The following is a 12431-nucleotide window of genomic DNA, read 5'->3' on the forward strand; positions in this document are numbered from 1 at the left end:
CATACTAGTTAAGAGATATTTTTGAATACACACACACTCACAAATCTTTTTCAAAGTAAGATTGTTGTTTTCACCATGAGAGAGAAATAATGTTTTTTTTAATAAGAAGACACGCTATAGAGAAACCACTTGAAAAGCAGGTATTTAGAAATCTCCCTTGTGATCTTCTTGCTAAAACAATATAAAAACTCTCATATATGTGTACTTATAATTCTTAGAAATGGAATTTTAAAATCCAGTGAAAAATCTCCCAAATGAAGATTCAGTACAGATTGAACCCATCTGCTAAAAAATAAGAATGCAGTAGCTTCCCGTTGATTTGCAAGAACTGACTGACATCAGGAAAAAGTTGGAGAGTTTACAGCTGAATTTCATAAAAAAACCTCTGCATGAGTAGAGATAGGATTGAAAATGAGTGTCATGATTTAGAGGCCCAATCATGGAACATTTTCTCATTGGAATAATTTGGCTATTAAACCAAGTGACAGGATAGACTGAGCTTAAGCACGGAACTTAAAAGCATTAGATTGCAAAGTATTAACCAAAAATTTCTTAAGCAACGAAGCATATTCCATCATAATGCTCTTACCAAAAAAATTAAATAAAAAAGCCTAATTTTTTTTTGAACTAATAAAAAGTAAATAATTTAAAAGATTATTTTCATTGTTGTTGGCCTTTAACTCTAATATGTGTTTTATTATACACATAAATAAACATATTTTAAGAATATAAATATATATATCAAGGTACATGGTTAAATTCTTTTACCCTTAAGTCTTTATAATTAAAACTACTTGAATGCCCGCTGCTTACAGCTACACCTCCCTACCCAAATTACCCTGCACTGGCTCCCAAATAGCAGAAAAAAATTAAAAAATATGTTGCTTTGGGATCTGGGAAAGTTGTTCATGCAGTGAATATTTATGAGGACCTATGGTGCTGAATTTTGCCTCTATTAGTAAGAGCATGGGGAAGGGTGCCTCCTCACCTTGTGCCCACTTCCCTCGCCTGTGTCCATGCTATGGCAGTTAATTTTATATGTCAACTTGGCAAGAATATGGTGACCGGTTGTTTGCCCAAACACCAACCTAGCTATTGCCATAAAGGTATTTTTAAAGATGTTATTAACATTTACAATTAGTTTATTTTAAGTAAAGCAGATTGACCTCCATAATGCACATAGCTCTGTAGGCATGTACCTTATTGATTGTGTTTTCCTGAAGAGCCCTGACTAACCCACATAGGAGAGACCAAAGCTAGAGGTTAACAACCTTTCCCCAGCCATGCCTCTCACTCTTTAGAGGGGAAGGATGTGAGCATGCTCGGTACAGGCCCTGGTCTCCTTTTCCTTTCAGGTACCACACATCTCTTTTGATCTGCTCCTCAGTCTCCTAACGTTTTCCAGCAGGGGTGCCTGCAACTGTTTAGCTCCACCAGGGACTGGAGCTAACTGACCTATAACATATGGGGTCACATCTGAGCCAAGCTTTCCCAGAGCGCGTCATCAGTAATGAAGGTGGACATCTGAATCTCCATCTGTTTGACCTCTGTCTGTATATCAGTTCATTCTGATCACAGGCAATGCAATGAAGGGGCTGTGTCTGGGGCCCCTCATGTTGCATGGAGTACACAGGTCACTGGGCATGGCCGACATGCAGGAAGCTGATATCGGTGTGAAATGTGAGTGTGGGGTTTCATAGGCAATACTGTGAGAGACAGTACAAACCACTCCTTCTGCAGGGCTATGGACTGCTGTTGTTCTTGGGGTGGCTTCCCTGGCAGTGCCACCTCGGTTGAGGCTAACAGTGTCAGCCAGGTTGATGGGAAGTCGGGGACGGGTAGAGGGAAGCAGAAAGAGAGATGACAGGCACAGAGGTGTGAGGGAGACATCTGTGCATTGGGAGCTGCAGGTATTTGGGCTCTGTGGGTAGCAGTGGTGGCTAATGATGGAGGTTCACATACTGAAGAGGGTCTTACCCTACTTCCATTCTCCCTGTAACCTGCTCCTGCGTTGCCATAGCTACCATAGCCCAAGTTGAAAAGCCTAGATTTGGGAGCACAAAAGCACAGGGTAGTGAGGACAGGAGGCACGGAAGTTAAGTGTTCACATTTATATAATAGCTCCACATTTGAGGGCCGTGCTTACGCAGGCCTATTGGATCCAATTAACTTCCCACCTCAGAATGGAAAGCCAGGGGGGTGTGGATGAAGGCTCTCTGTGAGCACCCGGGCAGTGTGAGCAGTGGGGCCACCATTCTAAATATAAAGGGAACTCTCCCAAGCACTTGAAGAAAGTCCTGTTCTCGTGCATGCCGATCAGATGAATGAAACTGTTTCCTGCGCGTTGGGTCACTCTGGTGGAGCTGGTTCACAGCAGAGGCCTTATTTATCCTTAGAACTCAGTGTCCTGCTCCCACAAGGGTCCTGTTACAAGCCATGGACACTTGAGGATTAACTCTTGGAATTCACACAGCTGAGGGTTTCAAGGCCAATGGCTAGAGGTTTTCAGCACGTTTACAGAGCAATGACAATGATTTTGGTATCAATTTTACCAGACTGCTTTCATTTCCATTTCCATGCTGGTGGCAAGTGATGACATACCCAACACAGTATGGTAATCTGGGTATTATAAAGTTCTTGAATAGAACACACACACACACACACACACACACACACACACACACAAAGAAGACACTTTTGTTTATGTCAAATCACATCTTAAATTACACTGCGTTGGAGAGAGCTACATAATTACACATTATTTAACTGGGACTGGCTGAATGGAACAGGGTGAATAGCTGCAGAATGAAGAAAACGGTACCTATTTTGACAAGCAAACCCTTGCAAAGTTAATGCCAATGGCATTTCTTCTTTCTTTCATCTCAGAATCTGAGTGATTAGCATGTTGAAATATCTAATTTTCCAAAGATTCTTTGTGTAAAATGCATCTTAGTGTTTAAACTGAAGCACCAAAAAAACTCAGTGTGATAGTTCATTGTATATGTCAACTTCTGTGAGGGTGTTTATGGATGAGATTTACATGGAAGTCAGTAGACTTTGAGTAAAGCGGAGTACCTTTCATAATGTGGGTGGGCCTCATCCAATCAGTTGATGGCCTACATAGAACAAAGACCAATCTCCCCAAGCAGGAGGGATTCTGCAGCAGCAACCTTTGGACCTGAACCACAATACTGGCCCACCTTGCAGATTTTGGACTCACCAGCCTCCATAATCATGTGTACCACTCCTTTCAAAACAATCTTTCTATATGTACACACATTCTATTGGTTCTGTTTCTCTGGAGAACCCTGCCTCATATGTGTAGGATCAACAATAACTAATGGTTCTGTTCCTTAGCTTTGTATTCTCAGCAGAAGTGTTGCAGTTAATACAGTTTTCTTCACGGGTAAAAAGGCAAATTAAACTTGTCCTAGAAAGAACAATGTAAACATGGCGAAGAACATCACAGTCCAAGAGTGGAGAAATCTCACAAAGAGAGGTCACAGGAACCTGCTCATGAGGAAAGTCTGGAGACAGACAGAAAGAAGGCCTGAGAAAAAGTAATGCTGCTACTCTCTGCCTTGCCTCCAGTGGGGCCAGTGCATTTGCTGGTCCAACTGAAAATCACTATGTTGAGAAAAGTCTTGGTGGACAGGCTTTGAAGTCTGCCTCTTTAAATCTGGAGGAGGGCTCATGTTTAAGGTGAGAGACCCCCACATTCACCACTGGAAACCCTAGGAAGGCAGGGTGGTCACTGCACCTGGAGTTGGGGGCCCTGAATGTCACAATGTGCAATTCTTCCTATTGGCCTTGCGGGCTGTAGGCAGCTATATCACACCATAGTCACAACTGCCCCTTTGCAGGGTCGTATGACTTTGCAGAAAATATATTTGTTGGGAATTTTGGCATCTGATTTTTAGCGGAGGGAGCAAAGGTCTTGTTGTGCACATCTGGACATTTGCTCTGAGCCCTGCCTGGATGCTTCACACCAAGGGGTCTTTTCAGAGACACAGGGTGGGCCTTTGTTTGGTCCTTGAGTCAATAACTTAGGTCATTAATCCTCTTTCTTAGGAAAAAAATGAATAAAAGAGCATATATAACACTTTCAACAATCAAGTTAAATTAAAAAAAAAACATAGTTCTATTGAGCACTTTGCTTATTGGTTTAAAAAAAAGTGCTGTGTGTGTATGCATGTGTGCATGGGGGAGATGGGGTAAAGACAGAGCACAGGAACAGGTGGAAGGCACAGGAGGCATGGGGAACCACTGCCCACCATCCTGTGACTTACTGAACCCTGCCCAATCCTCCACGTTACTGAGTATTCAAAGCAGAGTCTCCTAGCACACAGCTCCTCCTGTTTTTCCTGAAGGCTCCACCTTACTCCACGCATCTGTAGTGAAGGGCACACGACAAAGGAGGCAGAAACTCAATTAGCCTCACTGATTTTTAACTCTCCACTAGCCTTGCCCATCCAGTCCTACTGTGGGCTCCTGCTCCCTCCGCAACTTCCCTGGGTGTATGTCATTATTACATGTCCCAGATTTGACAGATCCATCACAGAAGGCTGAAGACCATACAACCAGGTGCTTGTCTTCCTCCTCACTGTACATGGACCCATGAACTCTGTTATTCCTCCTCCTGAAGGATTCCTATCACACCTTGCGGAGTCACAAGGAACTGCATCACATCTGGCACCATCCTGCTTTTGTCATGAAGTAACGAAATGCTGCCATCTGGAAGGGGGCACGCCGGCCCTCCAGGCACTGAGGTGGGAAAGGATGCTTGACTGCCTGGCTATTTAGATGATGTGGATCCCAGATTCACTTTGATGTGACAGATGAACAATGTTGGCAACCACCTATAGTCCTTCATTCAACTGTCTTACTATTTAGTGAGCAAAACTATCTATATTCCCCAATTAATTCTCTCAGTGTGCTTATTCCTCTGAGTCCACTGATGGCTCTTGCTTTAAACATGCCTGGACATCTTAAGAGCTTAGAATTGGTACCTAATCAATGCAAAATATTTAAGAAAGCCTTTCAAAAGATAGCAACTCACACCTGCAGAGAGCTTTCTCTGGGTCAGGTGCTGTTCTAAGTGCTGTCCACAGTAACATCACAGATATCCTTTGTTTTTTTTTTTTGTTTTTTTTTTGTTTTTAAAATATATTTTATTGATTTTTTACAGAGAGGAAGGGAGAGGGATAGAGAGTTAGAAACATCAATGAGAGAGAAGCATCGATCAGCTGCCTCCTGCACACCCCCTACTGGGGATGTGCCTGCAACCAAGGTACATGCCCTTGACCGGAATCGAACCCGGGACCCTTGAGTCCGCAGGCCAATGCTCTATCCAGTGAGCCAAACCAGCCAGGGCCACAGATATCCTTTGTGTACAGGACACAGCTCATGGGGGACGAGGGAAGCCTTGGACTCAGACTGCCCAGCTCCCAAGTGGGGTTCAAATACAGGTGGGTGGGGCTTCCCTCTGCTTTTCTACAATTCCCAACCCCTGATAAACATCATTATAAATAGCATAAATAGTTACTTTATAAATAGTTACTTCTTGGAACTAAGACCTGAGCTTTCTTATAGTTACATTAATTGGTCCTAAAATACTCAGAAAAATAATAAAAGCAACAAAGAAACACAACCCAATAAGCCACCATCAAAGGGGAATCTCCCCTAGACACAATCAATTTTCAGTTACTGTTGGATCACTGGGTTCCACTCTGAGACACAGGAGACATGGCTGGGACTCCTGCAACATGGCAGCAAGGGGCGTTCTCTGGGCGTATCAATCCCCAGGGGTGTGTCTCTACATATCTTAGTCTCAAAGCCTAAGAGGGATCTAGAAATCACTTTTCCTTGGATTTATAACAAACCCTCACACTTCAAAACTGAACTCCTAATCTGCCCCACAAATGGGCTCCTCTCCCAGGAGTCAAGATCTTTAAAACTTGAGGGAAACATGTATGTTTCGGCCATTAATGTCTCATCAGCACATAGTCCCAGTACAACTGTCAATAAGCAACACTTATTTGGATTCTTTTCCTAAATGACCGTTTCTATGTGTCTAGGTTTGGCCCCACTTTTCACTATTTCAAAACTTCACAGGTTACTCATGATACTATTGATGTCAGTATCTGGGCAATCACATTTTTCTCACCATTAACGTTTTCAGTTCCAGGAGCGTTTACTGATTGCCCACATCTTGCCACTCTAGCCTGTGTGAGTGGCAGGGGTGTGTAGAGGCACAAAGATGTGTAAATCAAACAGCATAAGGAAGCAATAAAAGTGGAAAGGATAAGCACATGCCAGCACCTATCCCCATGAACTTGACATCCCCCACTCCCCTGTAAGTCCAGAATGGTCCTGTCCTGTGTAAGCTCCACCCTCATGCACAATAGAAGCCATGACTTCCTTCCTGCAAAGATATGGCTCCAGCAATCCACGTCTCTCTTACAACATCCATACTCCCTTCTCTACTGGATCATTCAACAGGGTACTCATGTGCGGCTCTTTCTCCATGCTTACAATAACCCTCCTGGAACCATTTCTTCTCCTTGGCCCTCTATGCAGCAAAGCTCCCCCAAAGAGTAACCCTGCACCCTTTCCTGATGCCTCGCCTCTCATTTGTGTTGAACCTACCACCCCATGAGAACCGCTGTTGGTAAGGATATGGTTCGTTGCTTCCCTTCCTTGTGAAACTATGGACACAGTTGCCTTTCTGAGCACCACACTCCTGCTGCAGGAAACAAGCTTCTCCATGCCCTTTGCTGATGCCTCCTTGTTCCCTGGACTCTAATTGTCAGGCTCCCTTGATGGCTGACTCCAATCTCAGGACCTTAAATAGTATGGATCTGCCAACTACTCTCAAATGCACATCCTTGGCCAAGCCCATGACCCTAAACTCCAGACTTATAGCTCCAATTGCCTTCTCAACACTTTTCCTTGGATTTATAACAAACCCTCACACTTCAAAACTGAACTCCTAATCTGCCCCACAAATGGGCTCCTCTCCCAGGAATCAAGATCTATTCATCCTGAGTGATGGTGAGAATTGGTCATTTTTGAAACCTCATGTCTCTCATGATAGGAAAATATCCACATGAGAATATTTTATACTCGTTAGCCATATGAAAATAATCAGTCTCAATTGCAGAAGATTATCTAAGGTAAGTTTTGCTTGAATTGATCAGCAAATATTTCTGAGAGCATCTAAGTGTTCTAAATAATCAGGCAGGTTTAGAATATCTAAGGAATAATAAACTCCCCAATTTTTATTGAGCTCTACGTGCCAGGACAAGAGTGAAATCCTAATACCTTTTGCTAATTTAATCCTCATGCAATGCTGAAACATGGGATGGAGATGATTACCATCCCCATTTTTTACATCTTGGATGTTTCAACAAAAGTAACTTGCCTGATATATCAGAAAAGAGCCAAACCCAAACCTAGCTGGCCGGCTCCAGAATCTACACTCCAGGCCTGGCTTATGGGAAATGTCGTGGGAAACAGAAATGAGAAAGAGAGAGGGAGGGAGGGAGAGAGGGAGGGAGGGAGAGAGAGGGAGAGAGGGTTTGAAATCCAAATTTCTTAGTAATTATACTTAGTTTAAAAAATAAACCTTGTTAACAGAGCTACCACTACTCTGCACTCGAATGTCAGCCCTCCCCTGTTTACACCCACAGCAATAGTGGGCTCAAGGGAATTAAAACAGTATCAGTTCCAACACAGAGGCACATGGAAAGGACCCAGAATCTTGGAAGTTCCTTTCTGTCACTTCTAAAATCTCTTTCCTTCTTGTTTATTTTCCTTTCCTTTTTTTTTTAAAAAAATTTTCCCTCTGGGTAATAGTTTATTGCTTTGACTACAAAGTTCACTTCAGAGCTTATATAACAATGAAGGTTGGCAGGTCGTGGTCAGGGCACATTACGGGAAGAAGGAAGATCTTTTCCTAGAAAGGAAGGGAAGCAACAATTCCAAGGTATTTCTAAAGAAGCTGCTGCAAGCCTCAGCCTCCTCATCTAACATGCACATGCTTAACAGAATAACATCAGGGTCCCAAGAGCTACCTTCACATCAGCCCCTGAGACCCAGACACAACCTCTTTGATCTTTTCATATGAACAATGGGTTTAATCTGATAAAAGAAAGTATTAGAAACAGATGAAGTTATGCAGAGCATTCTGCAAAGGTTTCTTTTCACCATCAACACTGATAAAAATTACATAAAAAACATAATGTGAATTTTTGAATAGCATACCCAAAATGTATCCGACCTTCACGGGTAGATAAAAGGAATATTTATCTATATTGTTGTTACAATGTTCATCACATCTCCACATCTTAAAAATAATCGAGGGCAGAAAAACATTTATGGTTAATACTTGAAAGCTGGATTTTCATTTTGTGGGAGAAATAACAATTTTAGTCAGTCTCTCTTTTTCTGTATTTTTCCCTCTCCAGTAATGTAAATAGCTCAATATTTTTATACATGTCACTACTTAATGAAAAAGGTAATGGAAATGCCCACAGCTATAATCAGAGAATGATTTAAAACTTTTACCTCTTATAGTTCTGTTGATCAGCTTTTATGTCTGTGATAAATGTTTGTATATCTTCTGCTCAGAGCTGGAAACCTCAGCAGGTTGAAATGAGAGGTGGAGGTGGTAGGGTATTAATGGACATGCAATTTATTTACTAGATGAGGCAGTCATTAAAGGAATTGCACTTTTTACATCATTCCCTCTATATTCTTGCCAGAAAAATGGCTTTAAAGAAGAACCCTTTGATGTTGGGTTTCAAATCAGGACTCTGGGGGCCTGGGCTGACGCCCCCATGCTGGTCACCCAGGCAGGTCCATGATCCAGAATGGGGATGAGGCTGCAAAGATGCTGGACGAAGCCTACACACCATTACCCTCTACAGGTCTTGTCTTTGCCATGTCACCAAGGAATGGTCCACTATTCACAGAGCAACTCTTTGTCAGCATTTTTTATGCAAACATTTCTCCCTGGTCAACTGTCCCACAGACAAAAGAGAATGATTTCTGTTCTCAGGGAGGTGCTCAATAGTATTTTATTAATATACTAGAGGTCCAGTGCACAAAATTCGTGCACTCGGAGGGGGGTCCCTCAGCCTGGTCTGTGCCCTCTTACAGTCCGGGAGCCCTCGGGGGTTGTCCGACTGATGGCTTAGGCCCCCTGGGGAGCAGGCCTAAGCCTTCAGACATCCTTAGCGCTGCCACAGAGGCGGGAGAGGCTTCTGCCACCACTGCTGTGCTCGCCAGCCATGAGCCCAGCTCAGGGCTTCTGGCTGAGTGGCACTCCCCCTGTGGGAGTGCAATGACCACCAGGGGGCAGCTCCTGCATTGAGCTACTGCTCCCTGGTGGTCAGTGCGTGCCATAGCCACTGGTAGTTCCGCTGTTTGGTCTATTTGCATATTAGCCTTTTACTATATAGGATGGGAACATGTCTTCGCAGTCCTCTCAGTTTTCTTTTTATATGGACTCTTATTCCACAAGGCTCTACAGAACTGAATTTTTTTAGGGAAAGAAGTTTTTCAGTCTCTAGTCATCATTTAACCTAGAACAGCAGCAGCTGTACTGGAGAGTGGACAAGGGGCAAGGGCATGGAGAGGCAGGCCAGGGGATGCCCAGACTCTGGGCTTACACTTGGGGGACACCTTTGGGTTTCATGTTTTTGGAAATGCCCTTGAACTACTTTAATCTAATTTTCCACTTATATAGTTAATGCTGTAAAACATTATTTCTAGCATTATTATCCCTGAATTTAAGTTAATCAATTTACCTTCATACATTTTCACTTTGTGCAAATGATAAAAGACCACAACTAAACAGTGATGGCAGCTGCCACTTACTGAAGGTCAGTTTTAAAATCTATCTGAGAGAGTTGTTTTAATCAGGTGGGGTAAGACACAGAGATACAGAAATGATTGTCATTGAGGAAGAATTTTTTATACTCACAGATCACTAGAAACAAGATTGTAAATGATAAGCATCTTTTTATGTGTGCATTGACCATTTGTGTACTATATTTGGAGAAATGTGTATTAAGATCCTTTTCGCTGTTTTTAATTGGAGTATTTGGGTTTTTAATTATTGATTTGTAAGGGTTCTCTATATATTATAGATACAAGTCCCTTCTCATTTCATGATGGTTATGTGAAGTACAAAAGATTTCAATTTTAGTGAAGTCCAATTTATCTATTTTTCCTATTGTTGTTATGGTTTTGGTTTCATATCTGAGAAACCTTGCTTAACTCCTGTCATGAAGACTTATGCAATGCTTTCTATCAAGAGTTTTATAGTTTTAGCTCCTACATTTAGTTTTTTTAAAAAACAATTTTGAGTTATTTTCTGTATATGGTGTGAGGTAAGGGTTCAGCTATGTTATTTTATTTATTTTAAATTATATTTTTATTGATTTCAGAGAGGAAGAGAGAGGGAGAGAGAGAGAAAAACATCAATGATGAGCAAGGATCATTGGCTGCATCCTGCAAGCCCCTCACTAGGGATCTAGCCCACAACCCAGGCATGTTTCCATACCAGGAATCTAACCACAACCTCCTGGTTCATAGATCAACACTCAACCACTGAGCCACACTGGTCAGGTGCAATTGTGTTATTTTAAATGTGGATATTCAATTGTCACAGAACCATTTATTGAAGACTATTCTTTCTCATTGAATTAACTTGGCACTCTTGTCAAAAATCAATTGGCTATAAGTGTGATGGTTTATTTGTGGACTTTCAATTATATTACATTGATCAATATTTCTATCCTTATGCCACCATCACACTTTTTTGATTACTACTGCTTTGTAGAAAGTTTTGAAATTAGGAAGCATGAATCCTTAAATTTGTTTTTCTTTTTCAGTATTATTTTGGCTGTTCTGGACCACTTATGTTTGCATATGAAATTTAGGATCACATTCTCAATTTTCCCTTATTATTTACCCTTGTGTGCTATTATTGTTGCACACAATAATAATTTCTGCATACAATTATTGGTATTATAGCATAGTATACATATAAATCTGTAAATGTTAAAATGTCAACAACACACTGTAATAATAATTATTATTATATACTAGTGGCCTGGTCCATGAAATTCATGCACATTAAAAGGGAATTAATTAAAGGAAATATTTTAATATTGCTATTTGCCCTTTATAATAGAAGTGTCAGAAATGAAAGAAAATTAGTAAAATGTATATGAAAATTTCCCTCCTGTCAGAGTCTGGGGCGCGCTGTGGGACCCAGAGTCAAGTCCCCACCCATCACGTGTGCCTCGAAATCGCACTAGACCAGACCCGGCTGGCCCCACCCCCGTCAAGCCCTGCAGGGTGGGGGCACAGCCTCAGGTTCCCCAGCCTGGCGCCGGGTGGAGGGTGTGGCCTCAGGTCCCCCAGCCCCGGTGAGAGGGCACAATGGCCATTTGAATATTAGCTCTTTATTATATAGGATAATTTTATGCTTATTAAAGAAGCTGAGAGAAGAAAGAAGAACAAGTGTATATTTACAGAGTTTGTTTTATTTATCTTCTTAACGTAAGTTTCTTGGTTGACCATTTCTTATCCTTTAAGTACTTTGAAAAAGTGGTAGAATATAAGGTTGAATTCTCAGTCAGTGCCAGATCTTTTGAGGCCTTATAGACCAAGGATAGGGATTTAGATTCTATTCTCTGGAGTTAAGGTGAGGAGCAACATCATCTGATGGTGTGGTTTTTGTGTGGTGATAAAATGTAGGGGACAATACTTTGATCAAGGAAAATTTGCTAATGCTGTAGTCCAGGGAGCAGACAGGTAGCATGAATGAGGGTGGTAAGGGAGAAGGTGACAGTCTTTGGGTTTGGGTGTACTGAAAGTCAGAGTCCATGATGGTTCCTCCTATGGTCTGGCCTGAGCAACTGGGTGAATGGGGTATCATTTACAGAAGAAAACTAGGTTTGGGAGAAATCAAAGGTTCCATTTTGATCATGTTATGTTCAAGATGCTCATTAAACGTTCCAATGAAAACATGGACTTGGTTATTGAACTTTGAGTCTGGATTTCAGGGGACTGATCAGAGTTGTAGAGACCTCAGTGTGTGGATAGTTTTAAAGCCATGAGAAAGGTTGAGAACCCAAGGGAGCAAGTGAAAAATAACAATTGGAGACCCAAACCCTGGAACACACAGCATGCAGAGGTGTCAAGTAATCAAGCCTTCCTGCGAGTCCCCCTCCCTTGAAGTACTGCACATTATAGTTCTTCAGCTCATATTCCTTCACAGATAAAAAGTGAATAACAGAAAAATACATAGTTCCATCTCCCCTCTTTCTCTGCATGTATGCATTTATATATAATAGTAGTAGTTTAGTAAAGCCTACACTTAGATTCTCCATACTCAGAAGTTGATATATTTACCA

General features: G+C 41.8%; 1 protein-coding gene across 5 annotated transcripts in view; it reads right to left on the reverse strand.

Moving 5' to 3' along the window:
• The window catches only part of ADCY2 (adenylate cyclase 2 (brain)), a 281136-nt gene that overhangs the window by 120480 nt on the left and 148225 nt on the right, over window positions 1-12431 (reverse strand). The window contains exon 1 of one of the 5 annotated variants that reach the window (XM_014548530.1): window positions 8266-8313. The exons of the other annotated variants lie outside the window; for them this stretch is intronic. The gene's annotated coding sequence lies outside the window, so the exon portion shown is untranslated. Of the gene's footprint in view, window positions 1-8265; window positions 8314-12431 lie in introns of those variants that run through there. 5 annotated transcript variants of the gene reach the window in all.

The sequence above is a fragment of the Myotis brandtii genome, unplaced genomic scaffold, assembly GCF_000412655.1.
Source record: "Myotis brandtii unplaced genomic scaffold, ASM41265v1 scaffold115, whole genome shotgun sequence".
NCBI lineage: Eukaryota > Metazoa > Chordata > Mammalia > Chiroptera > Vespertilionidae > Myotis > Myotis brandtii.